Genomic DNA, 12,891 nt, shown 5'->3' with positions numbered 1-12,891 from the left:
TGATCCACGGAGTAAATAATAACAGGCTTTCCAAACTTTGTGTTTACAGAGGTGTTACCGAATTACTGTTGTAAACGTCTCGTTTTTATTCTTAATACATTTCAGCTATTGCACATCTCTGTCGTCTCTTACAAACCTGTATAATACAACTGAGATGTAACATGTAAAGGGGCTGGTTTTGATAGTTGGAAAGCAATATATAGGCAAATTGTATTGGTGTTAAATAAAACAAAATACTTTGCAAACAAATCCGTATGAATAATGATTGTTAAGTGCAAAGAGCGGCTACAGATACATCGGTGTAATTTTAGAGAAACAGACAATTTACATTAAATACATTTTCTTCTCATAACATTCCCTATATACTGTATGCCATGCATATTATCGAGGCTTTATTAAAAGGCAATACAAGATTATAGCACTAGTAGGTGGAGCTAATGCACTTATAAGATTATATCCAGTAGAGAGCGGTACTGTTGCTTTAAGTGAGACAACCTACAATTACGTGTTTCCTTTTTTACATTTTAACTGTAAAGCTAATCATGTATTTTCCACATACTTCATTTATTTATTCAACAGTGACCACTGACTTACATAAGTCAGTAGTTCGTGATGAGGGCTTCATAACAATATGAATATGCAACCACCTGCAATTTGTTGAACATTGCTGTTCAAATAATTGTTTTTTAAACTTCCACTAAACCTGCAGATACTTTTGAGATACTGTTTGTATCTCATAGTTAATCTAATAGACAGTATCAACGCTACAAATGTAACCTTCACTGCCACACACAAAAAACACATTTTATTATTTAATAAACCGATAGAATTAGGTGACCTAATTTGTTATCCAAAATGATCGGTGGTTTATTTGCTTGTTTAAGTAACACCCTAATGCGAATGACTAGTGTGGTCAAGACAATTATTCTGTCAATTACACGACTGTTTACCAAACTAGACACCACCCAAACAAAACATGTTAAGTTTCGTTATGAGTAAAATCTGCCCACATTTCCTGGATGAAACAAACATTCTAGAAGCTTCCAGCAAGGGCGGAGCTTTATGGTGTGGTTGGCTGGGTCTATAAACAGCAGCTTCACATCCTCTCTTTCCTTTCTGCTGGCAGAGTGTGTTCTGACCAGACAGTCCTGCTGAGGGCATTTCTCAGGTAAGTTACATCACAATTTGTAGATTTGATTTTCCTTTTTGTGCATTACGTTTTACACGTACTAGTCTTTTTCATGTATTTTCTTAAAACAAAAATAATAATGTGGACTCCAGTGGTCTATGTGCATATTTATGTTCTACAACGTTAGCCTGTTATGAGAGCAGGTCATATATATATATATATATATATATATATATATATATATATATATATATATATATATATATATATATATATCTCTATTATAATTTTTTTGTATACCTTTTTAGATAGAAAGACCAGTCATGAGCTGTGTGTCACACCTGACTAACAAGGTTTAATAGTAGATTAAGAAACTGACACCATTGTGGCTCCTGCATTGAGTCTTGTCGGTTTGAACTGTAGAATAAACAGAGCCATAATGGCGCAGACAAGAGAGCAGTTTCATTACATTATCTAAATCTATAGACCAGTGGTCTCCAATCGTGGTCCTGGAGGGCTGGTTTCCACGTGGTTTTTGTTCCAACCCTAAATTGCTTAACTGGACCAATTAAGTGTTTATGAGAAGTATAATTGGTCCAATTAACTAATTAATTTAGGGTACAGTTGGAACAAGGGACCAGCCTTCCATAACCAGGATTAGCGACCCCTGCTATAGACAGTTTGAAGGTCACTCAGCTTTCCCTGCCCCCATTTATAGCGACATACACGCTAATGCTTGTTGCCCAGTAATTTCATGCTGAAAGACTCAATTGTTAATGTTTTGAGCTGCATTAAGTTTTAATCATAACTTTACATAATTAGTGCCCTTTTAATATCCCCCCATTTTAATTTGTCATTAAAGTGTTTACCCAGTAGGCCTACAATTTAAGCAACCCTGTGTTTTCATAGAATTTGTTTGTATTGATTAGAAATTACAACAGTGCTGAAGCTTCTTATGTTTGTTTTCATAAACTGGATGGGTAAAGTGACTTTTTTTTTTCCCCAGAGGTGTGTCCAACTACAATGGAGCGCCCACCTTTTACGCTTGCTTAACTTGTTATTCAGGTAAGGAGACTCGCCCAATACTAATGAAGCATTAAGGCACGACGGGATGGGTTGGCATGACATAACCGCAAAATTAAGGCGTTATACCTTTAACCCTTAAGTGTCCAGTTAGATCATGTCAACCCACCCCCTGGAGTGCCTTATAAAACGATTATAATATTAACAGTAGCAGTAAATACCACTACACAGTACGCACAAAAAAACCGTTTCAGTGAAAAGTAAACATTTGTTTCAGTTTTCATTTAGTAAATGATCATCTGTTTAAAATAAATCGTAAATGTAATAAATACTGATTTAAAATGTGTTAAGTAAATCGTTTCTGTATATCAATTACTGGTACTTTGTGTGGTTCAGGAAATTCATCTTTATACTATTCTTCAACAGTTTTTCCATTAAAGATGAGAATTTGGTTGCGAGTCTGATATATATATTTTGCTAGAGGTTACTTGCAGATATTAAATATTATGTAAAAAGGACAGGTAAGTGGCAGAGGAATTTGAATCAAAGGTGATGTGTCTGTTGAAAGGTTTTGTGTAAGATTAATGTATGGCTGATAGAACGGAGCTAACCAATCAGAGAGCAGGATTTTTCCAAGCAGGTTTATAATGTGGTGCAACAGCAGGAAACCAATGTTTCTTTCATTTCAGTTCTAATGTGTGTAATATTAGGAGGTGTTAATCATTTTGAAAGTAATAATGGAATTCAGTAATTCATTCAATCTTTAAGTACAAATCCAGCAACTTTAAAAAACTTTAAAAGATCCAATTAGTATAACCCCAAAAATACTAATTATTCTCTTATTGCATACAGATTTCCCCCAAACGATGTTTTCCATCTAAAAGTGGTTTTAAATTGTGGACGTGGTCTCCACCGGCCAGATATAATTATCTGTGATCAATAGATGTTCCACAGGATCAGCCTGAATTAGTCATGTGACTTTATAGCCAGCCTACTGTAGAGTTTAAAGCCAGGCCTGACTTGAATAACATGCACACTACCACAGACCAGTCTCTACTGTGCTTAGTTTGAATTGATTGGACTTCCAAGTATATTTTTTAGGGTTTGTTGAATTTTTATAGTATGTGGTATTATCTGGTTTAAAAAATAATTATATTAATTTTGCAGGAGGAGAAAGAAGAGACTGCTCCCAAGGGCAGGCCAGCAGTGTCCCGAGTCTCTCCGGAGTCCAGTGATGCTGTTGTGCAGATCCAGTGCTTGGTAGAAAAGAACCATCTGAAGAATGAAAAGCACTGACCTCGAAGCAACGTATCAACTACGAGACAAAACTGAAGCAACCACAAAACGCAAAAAATGAATGAAACCCCCCCTTACCCTTTGGTCTATCTGTATCCTAACCTCCGGGTTAGTTTATGGAGGGCCGGCTTCTGGTTGTCTGCGTTGCTTGGTTCGGCATGGTTCGAGGGGTCATGTCGATAAAACGTATTTGTTCTCCCTTTTTGTATTTAAGGCATGCTGCATTGTTTCCTACTGTTTATTAAAAAAAAAATCAAATAAAAATAGAAAAACTTGAAACTGAATCATTTGTCTGTCTTTTTTTTTTTTTTTTTTGCAAGTTGTTTGTTAAACCCTACAATCTCTCAAAGTCCAAAAATGAGATGCACATTATTGTTGGAATAATATTTTTGACCCATATGGTATCTTCTATGTTTAAGTCACCGCGTCTTGATTCTCCACCTAACATCCATTGAGTATATAATAGGCTTTCCAAACTTTGTGTTTACAGTAGTTCAGAGGTGTTACCGAATTACTGTTGTAAACGTCTCGTGTAGTCCACTTGATGCAGACTAAGTCACTGGTACACTGCAATCGAGCATTTAAGTTTCGTTATGAGTAAAATCTGCCTGACATCCTGGATGTAATAAACATAGAAGTTTCTAGCAAAGGCGGAGTTTTGGTTGGCTGGGTCTATAAACGGCAGCTTCACATCACTTCTTTCCTTTCTGCTGGCAGAGTGTACTCTGACCAGGCTGTCCTGCTGACGGCATTTCTCAGGTAAGTTACATCACAATGTGTAGAGATTTGATTAGGCTTGTGCTTTTTTTTCCTGCTGTCTTTGTGCACTCCATTTTACACTATTACTATTTTAAATGTATTTCCTTAAAAAATCTATCTGTCTGGGCTCCTATGTTGAGATCAGACCCTTTATCTCTATTTTGCTGTGTACCTTTTTAGACAGAAAGGCTATTCTTCAGCCGTGTGTCGCACCTGACGAACAAGGTTTAATAGTAGATTAAGAAACTGACACCATTGTGGCTCCTGCATTGAGTCTTGTCGGTTTGAACTGTAGAATAAACAGAGCCATACTGAAGACAAGAGAGTAGTTTCATTACATTATCTAAATCTATCGGCAGGTTGAAGCTCGTACAGCTTTCCTACGCCAATAGCGACATACACTCTAATGCTTGTTGCCCAGCAATTTAATGCTGAAAGGTTGATTTGTTAATGTCATTGTTTTGAGCTGCATTCAGTTTTGACTTACATATTTTGTGCCCTTTTCATACCCTACATTTTAATTCGTCTTAAAAAAAAAAGAAGTGTTTATCCAGTACAATTCAGGCAACCCTATATTTTATAGAATTCATTTCTACTGATTTAGAAATTACAACAAGGCTTCTTGTATTTGTTTCATAAACTGGATGGGTAAGTGAATATCTCATTTTTTTTCCACAGGGGGTCCAATTACAATGGAGCTCCGACCTTTTACGCTTGCTTAACTTGTTATTCAGGTAAGGAGACTCACCCAATACTAATGACGCATTAAGGCACGACGGGATGGGTTGGCATGACATAACCGCAAAATTAAGGCGTTATACCTTTAACCCTTAAGTGTCCAGTTAGATCATGTCAACCCACCCCCTGGAGTGCCTTATAAAACGATTATAATATTAACAGTAGCAGTAAATACCACTACACAGTACGCACAAAAAAAACGTTTCAGTGAAAAGTAAACATTTGTTTCAGTTTTCATTTAGTAAATGATCATCTGTTTAAAATAAATCGTAAATATAATAAATACTGATTTAAAATGTGTTAAGTAAATCGTTTCTGTATATCAATTACTGGTACTTTGTGTGGTTCAGGAAATTCATCTTTATACTATTCTTCAACAGTTTTTCCATTAAAGATGAGAATTTGGTTGTGAGTCTGATATATATATATTGCTAGAGGTTACTTGCAGATATTAAATGTTATATAAAAAGGACAGGTAAGTGGCAGAGGAATTTGAATCAAAGGTGATGTGTCTGTTGAAAGGTTTTGTGTAAGATTAATGTATGGCTGATAGAACAGAGCTAACCAATCAGAGAGCAGGATTTTTCCAAGAAGGTTTATAATGTGGTGCAACAGCAGGAAACCAATGTTTCTTTCATTTCAGTTCTAATGTGTGTAATATTAGGAGGTGTTAATCATTTTGAAAGTAATAATGGAATTCAGTAATTCATTCAATCTTTAAGTACAAATCCAGCAACTTTAAAAAACTTTAAAAGATCCAATTAGTATAACCCCAAAAATACTAATTATTCTCTTATTGCATACAGATTTCCCCCAAACGATGTTTTCCATCTAAAAGTGGTTTTAAATTGTGGACGTGGTCTCCACCGGCCAGATATAATTATCTGCGATCAATAGATGTTCCACAGGATCAGCCTGAATTAGTCATGTGACTTTATAGCCAGCCTACTGTAGAGTTTAAAGCCAGGCCTGACTTGAATAACATGCACACTACCACAGACCAGTCTCTACTGTGCTTAGTTTGAATTGATTGGACTCCCAAGTATATTTTTTAGGGTTTGTTGAATTTTTATAGTATGTGGTATTATCTGGTTTAAAAAATAATAATATTAATTTTGCAGGAGGAGAAAGAAGAGACTGCTCCCAAGGGCAGGCCAGCAGTGTCCCGAGTCTCTCCGGAGTCCAGTGATCCTGTTGTGCAGATCCAGTGCTTGGTAGAAAAGAACCATCTGAAGAATGAAAAGCACTGACCTCGAAGCAACGTATCAACTACGAGACAAAACTGAAGCAACCACAAAACGCAAAAAATGAAACCCCCCCGTCACATAATGCATTATGCATTATGATGAGCCGCGTCACTACGCAGGACGCAACGTGCTGTTGGCGCGGGGCTAGGTTTAGACGGAGAGCAGTTCGGATTTGTATGCAGCGTTACATGACTCTAATAAAACTTGAAGTATTGTTCCAAAAATTTTTTTTTGGAACAATACCTTGTTTTATTAACGAGTCATGTAACGCTGCATACAAATCCGAACATGCTCTCCGTCTAAACCTAGCCCCGCGCCAACAGCACATAATGCATTATGTGACACCCCCCCTTACCCTTTGGTCAATCTGTATCCTAACCTCCGGGTTAGTTTATGGAGGGCCGGCTTCTGGCTGTCTGCGTTGCTTGGTTCGGCATGGTTCGAGGGGTCATGTCGATAAAACGTATTTGTGCTCCCTTTTTGTATTTAAGGCATGCTGCATTGTTTCCTACTGTTTATTAAAAAAAAAAATCAAATAAAAATAGAAAAACTTGAAACTGAATCATTTGTCTGTCTTTTTTTTTTTTTGCAAGTTGTTTGTTAAACCCTACAATCTCTCAAAGTCCAAAAATGAGATGCACATTATTGTTGGAATAATATTTTTGACCCATATGTTATCTTCTATGTTTAAGTCACCGCGTCTTGATTCTCCACCTAACATCCATTGAGTATATAATAGGCTTTCCAAACTTTGTGTTTACAGTAGTTCAGAGGTGTTACCGAATTACTGTTGTAAACGTCTCGTGTAGTCCACTTGATGCAGACTAAGTCACTGGTACACTGCAATCGAGCATTTAAGTTTCGTTATGAGTAAAATCTGCCTGACATCCTGGATGTAATAAACATAGAAGTTTCTAGCAAAGGCGGAGCTTTGGTTGGCTGGGTCTATAAACGGCAGCTTCACATCACTTCTTTCCTTTCTGCTGGCAGAGTGTGCTCTGACCAGGCTGTCCTGCTGACGGCATTTCTCAGGTAAGTTACATCACAATGTGTAGAGATTTGATTAGGCTTGTGCTTTTTTTTCCTGCTGTCTTTGTGCACTCCATTTTACACTATTACTATTTTAAATGTATTTCCTTAAAAAATCTATCTGTCTGGGCTCCTATGTTGAGATCAGACCCTTTATCTCTATTTTGCTGTATACCTTTTTAGACAGAAAGGCTATTCTTCAGCCGTGTGTCGCACCTGACGAACAAGGTTTAATAGTAGATTAAGAAACTGACACCATTGTGGCTCCTGCATTGAGTCTTGTCGGTTTGAACTGTAGAATAAACAGAGCCATACTGAAGACAAGAGAGTAGTTTCATTACATTATCTAAATCTATCGGCAGGTTGAAGCTCGTACAGCTTTCCTACGCCAATAGCGACATACACTCTAATGCTTGTTGCCCAGCAATTTAATGCTGAAAGGTTGATTTGTTAATGTCATTGTTTTGAGCTGCATTCAGTTTTGACTTACATATTTTGTGCCCTTTTCATACCCTACATTTTAATTCGTCTTTAAAAACAAAAAGTGTTTATCCAGTACAATTCAGGCAACCCTATATTTTATAGAATTCATTTCTACTGATTTAGAAATTACAACAAGGCTTCTTGTATTTGTTTCATAAACTGGATGGGTAAGTGAATATCTCATTTTTTTTTCCACAGGGGGTCCAATTACAATGGAGCTCCGACCTTTTACGCTTGCTTAACTTGTTATTCAGGTAAGGAGACTCGCCCAATACTAATGTAATGAAGCATTAAGGCACGACGGGATGGGTTGGCATGACATAACCGCAAAATTAAGGCGTTATACCTTTAACCCTTAAGTGTCCAGTTAGATCATGTCAACCCACCCCCTGGAGTGCCTTATAAAACGATTATAATATTAACAGTAGCAGTAAATACCACTACACAGTACGCACAAAATAACCGTTTCAGTGAAAAGTAAACATTTGTTTCAGTTTTCATTTAGTAAATGATCATCTGTTTAAAATAAATCGTAAATATAATAAATACTGATTTAAAATGTGTTAAGTAAATCGTTTCTGTATATCAATTACTGGTACTTTGTGTGGTTCAGGAAATTCATCTTTATACTATTCTTCAACAGTTTTTCCATTAAAGATGAGAATTTGGTTGTGAGTCTGATATATATATATATATATTTTGCTAGAGGTTACTTGCAGATATTAAATGTTATGTAAAAAGGACAGGTAAGTGGCAGAGGAATTTGAATCAAAGGTGATGTGTCTGTTGAAAGGTTTTGTGTAAGATTAATGTATGGCTGATTAGAACGGAGCTAACCATTCAGAGAGCAGGATTTTTCCAAGCAGGTTTATAATGTGGTGCAACAGCAGGAAACCAATGTTTCTTTCATTTCAGTTCTAATGTGTGTAATATTAGGAGGTGTTAATCATTTTGAAAGTAATAATGGAATTCAGTAATTCATTCAATCTTTAAGTACAAATCCAGCAACTTTAAAAAACTTTAAAAGATCCAATTAGTATAACCCCAAAAATACTAATTATTCTCTTATTGCATACAGATTTCCCCCAAACGATGTTTTCCATCTAAAAGTGGTTTTAAATTGTGGACGTGGTCTCCACCGGCCAGATATAATTATCTGCGATCAATAGATGTTCCACAGGATCAGCCTGAATTAGTCATGTGACTTTATAGCCAGCCTACTGTAGAGTTTAAAGCCAGGCCTGACTTGAATAACATGCACACTACCACAGACCAGTCTCTACTGTGCTTAGTTTGAATTGATTGGACTCCCAAGTATATTTTTTAGGGTTTGTTGAATTTTTATAGTATGTGGTATTATCTGGTTTAAAAAATAATAATATTAATTTTGCAGGAGGAGAAAGAAGAGACTGCTCCCAAGGGCAGGCCAGCAGTGTCCCGAGTCTCTCCGGAGTCCAGTGATGCTGTTGTGCAGATCCAGTGCTTGGTAGAAAAGAACCATCTGAAGAATGAAAAGCACTGACCTCGAAGCAACGTATCAACTACGAGACAAAACTGAAGCAACCACAAAACGCAAAAAATGAAACCCCCCCGTCACATAATGCATTATGCATTATGATGAGCCGCGTCACTACGCAGGACGCAACGTGCTGTTGGCGCGGGGCTAGGTTTAGACGGAGAGCAGTTCGGATTTGTATGCAGCGTTACATGACTCTAATAAAACTTGAAGTATTGTTCCAAAAATTTTTTTTTGGAACAATACCTTGTTTTATTAACGAGTCATGTAACGCTGCATACAAATCCGAACATGCTCTCCGTCTAAACCTAGCCCCGCGCCAACAGCACATAATGCATTATGTGACACCCCCCCTTACCCTTTGGTCAATCTGTATCCTAACCTCCGGGTTAGTTTATGGAGGGCCGGCTTCTGGCTGTCTGCGTTGCTTGGTTCGGCATGGTTCGAGGGGTCATGTCGATAAAACGTATTTGTGCTCCCTTTTTGTATTTAAGGCATGCTGCATTGTTTCCTACTGTTTATTAAAAAAAAAAATCAAATAAAAATAGAAAAACTTGAAACTGAATCATTTGTCTGTCTTTTTTTTTTTTTGCAAGTTGTTTGTTAAACCCTACAATCTCTCAAAGTCCAAAAATGAGATGCACATTATTGTTGGAATAATATTTTTGACCCATATGTTATCTTCTATGTTTAAGTCACCGCGTCTTGATTCTCCACCTAACATCCATTGAGTATATAATAGGCTTTCCAAACTTTGTGTTTACAGTAGTTCAGAGGTGTTACCGAATTACTGTTGTAAACGTCTCGTGTAGTCCACTTGATGCAGACTAAGTCACTGGTACACTGCAATCGAGCATTTAAGTTTCGTTATGAGTAAAATCTGCCTGACATCCTGGATGTAATAAACATAGAAGTTTCTAGCAAAGGCGGAGCTTTGGTTGGCTGGGTCTATAAACGGCAGCTTCACATCACTTCTTTCCTTTCTGCTGGCAGAGTGTGCTCTGACCAGGCTGTCCTGCTGACGGCATTTCTCAGGTAAGTTACATCACAATGTGTAGAGATTTGATTAGGCTTGTGCTTTTTTTTCCTGCTGTCTTTGTGCACTCCATTTTACACTATTACTATTTTAAATGTATTTCCTTAAAAAATCTATCTGTCTGGGCTCCTATGTTGAGATCAGACCCTTTATCTCTATTTTGCTGTGTACCTTTTTAGACAGAAAGGCTATTCTTCAGCCGTGTGTCGCACCTGACGAACAAGGTTTAATAGTAGATTAAGAAACTGACACCATTGTGGCTCCTGCATTGAGTCTTGTCGGTTTGAACTGTAGAATAAACAGAGCCATACTGAAGACAAGAGAGTAGTTTCATTACATTATCTAAATCTATCGGCAGGTTGAAGCTCGTTCAGCTTTCCTACGCCAATAGCGACATACACTCTAATGCTTGTTGCCCAGCAATTTAATGCTGAAAGGTTGATTTGTTAATGTCATTGTTTTGAGCTGCATTCAGTTTTGACTTACATATTTTGTGCCCTTTTCATACCCTACATTTTAATTCGTCTTTAAAAAAAAAAAAAAAGTGTTTATCCAGTACAATTCAGGCAACCCTATATTTTATAGAATTCATTTCTACTGATTTAGAAATTACAACAAGGCTTCTTGTATTTGTTTCATAAACTGGATGGGTAAGTGAATATCTCATTTTTTTTCCACAGGGGGTCCAATTACAATGGAGCTCCGACCTTTTACGCTTGCTTAACTTGTTATTCAGGTAAGGAGACTCACCCAATACTAATGACGCATTAAGGCACGACGGGATGGGTTGGCATGACATAACCGCAAAATTAAGGCGTTATACCTTTAACCCTTAAGTGTCCAGTTAGATCATGTCAACCCACCCCCTGGAGTGCCTTATAAAACGATTATAATATTAACAGTAGCAGTAAATACCACTACACAGTACGCACAAAAAAAACGTTTCAGTGAAAAGTAAACATTTGTTTCAGTTTTCATTTAGTAAATGATCATCTGTTTAAAATAAATCGTAAATATAATAAATACTGATTTAAAATGTGTTAAGTAAATCGTTTCTGTATATCAATTACTGGTACTTTGTGTGGTTCAGGAAATTCATCTTTATACTATTCTTCAACAGTTTTTCCATTAAAGATGAGAATTTGGTTGTGAGTCTGATATATATATATTGCTAGAGGTTACTTGCAGATATTAAATGTTATATAAAAAGGACAGGTAAGTGGCAGAGGAATTTGAATCAAAGGTGATGTGTCTGTTGAAAGGTTTTGTGTAAGATTAATGTATGGCTGATAGAACAGAGCTAACCAATCAGAGAGCAGGATTTTTCCAAGAAGGTTTATAATGTGGTGCAACAGCAGGAAACCAATGTTTCTTTCATTTCAGTTCTAATGTGTGTAATATTAGGAGGTGTTAATCATTTTGAAAGTAATAATGGAATTCAGTAATTCATTCAATCTTTAAGTACAAATCCAGCAACTTTAAAAAACTTTAAAAGATCCAATTAGTATAACCCCAAAAATACTAATTATTCTCTTATTGCATACAGATTTCCCCCAAACGATGTTTTCCATCTAAAAGTGGTTTTAAATTGTGGACGTGGTCTCCACCGGCCAGATATAATTATCTGCGATCAATAGATGTTCCACAGGATCAGCCTGAATTAGTCATGTGACTTTATAGCCAGCCTACTGTAGAGTTTAAAGCCAGGCCTGACTTGAATAACATGCACACTACCACAGACCAGTCTCTACTGTGCTTAGTTTGAATTGATTGGACTCCCAAGTATATTTTTTAGGGTTTGTTGAATTTTTATAGTATGTGGTATTATCTGGTTTAAAAAATAATAATATTAATTTTGCAGGAGGAGAAAGAAGAGACTGCTCCCAAGGGCAGGCCAGCAGTGTCCCGAGTCTCTCCGGAGTCCAGTGATGCTATTGTGCAGATCCAGTGCTTGGTAGAAAAGAACCATCTGAAGAATGAAAAGCACTGACCTCGAAGCAACGTATCAACTACGAGACAAAACTGAAGCAACCACAAAACGCAAAAAATGAAACCCCCGTCACATAATGCATTATGCATTATGATGAGCCGCGTCACTACGCAGGACGCAACGTGCTGTTGGCGCGGGGCTAGGTTTAGACGGAGAGCAGTTCGGATTTGTATGCAGCGTTACATGACTCTAATAAAACTTGAAGTATTGTTCCAAAAATTTTTTTTTGGAACAATACCTTGTTTTATTAACGAGTCATGTAACGCTGCATACAAATCCGAACATGCTCTCCGTCTAAACCTAGCCCCGCGCCAACAGCACATAATGCATTATGTGACACCCCCCCTTACCCTTTGGTCAATCTGTATCCTAACCTCCGGGTTAGTTTATGGAGGGCCGGCTTCTGGCTGTCTGCGTTGCTTGGTTCGGCATGGTTCGAGGGGTCATGTCGATAAAACGTATTTGTGCTCCCTTTTTGTATTTAAGGCATGCTGCATTGTTTCCTACTGTTTATTAAAAAAAAAAAATCAAATAAAAATAGAAAAACTTGAAACTGAATCATTTGTCTGTCTTTTTTTTTTTTTGCAAGTTGTTTGTTAAACCCTACAATCTCTCAAAGTCCAAAAATGAGATGCACATTATTGT

At 37.0% G+C, this 12,891-nt stretch overlaps 3 long non-coding RNA genes across 3 annotated transcripts; all 3 read left to right on the top strand.

Annotated features, from left to right (window-relative positions):
* Positions 1-1,014: 1,014 nt before the first annotated feature.
* Positions 1,015-6,754, top strand: LOC117415195 (uncharacterized). Its single transcript, XR_009329197.1, has 5 exons — positions 1,015-1,168; positions 2,136-2,194; positions 3,320-4,207; positions 4,886-4,941; positions 6,067-6,754. It is a non-coding gene; the product is annotated as an uncharacterized LOC117415195 (long non-coding RNA).
* A 320-nt stretch (positions 6,755-7,074) lies between these two features.
* LOC117415343 (uncharacterized) lies at positions 7,075-9,785 on the top strand. The gene is made up of 3 exons (XR_004546398.3): positions 7,075-7,224; positions 7,903-7,958; positions 9,098-9,785. It is a non-coding gene; the product is annotated as an uncharacterized LOC117415343 (long non-coding RNA).
* Positions 9,786-10,108: 323 nt separating this feature from the next.
* Positions 10,109-12,804, top strand: LOC117415339 (uncharacterized). The gene is made up of 3 exons (XR_004546394.3): positions 10,109-10,255; positions 10,937-10,992; positions 12,118-12,804. It is a non-coding gene; the product is annotated as an uncharacterized LOC117415339 (long non-coding RNA).
* The last annotated feature ends 87 nt before the right edge of the window (positions 12,805-12,891 follow it).

Source organism: Acipenser ruthenus, chromosome 7, assembly GCF_902713425.1.
Source record: "Acipenser ruthenus chromosome 7, fAciRut3.2 maternal haplotype, whole genome shotgun sequence".
Taxonomy (NCBI): Eukaryota; Metazoa; Chordata; class Actinopteri; order Acipenseriformes; family Acipenseridae; genus Acipenser; species Acipenser ruthenus.
Note: the sequence above shows the minus strand (reverse complement) of the source record. Positions and strands in the feature narration are given on the sequence as shown.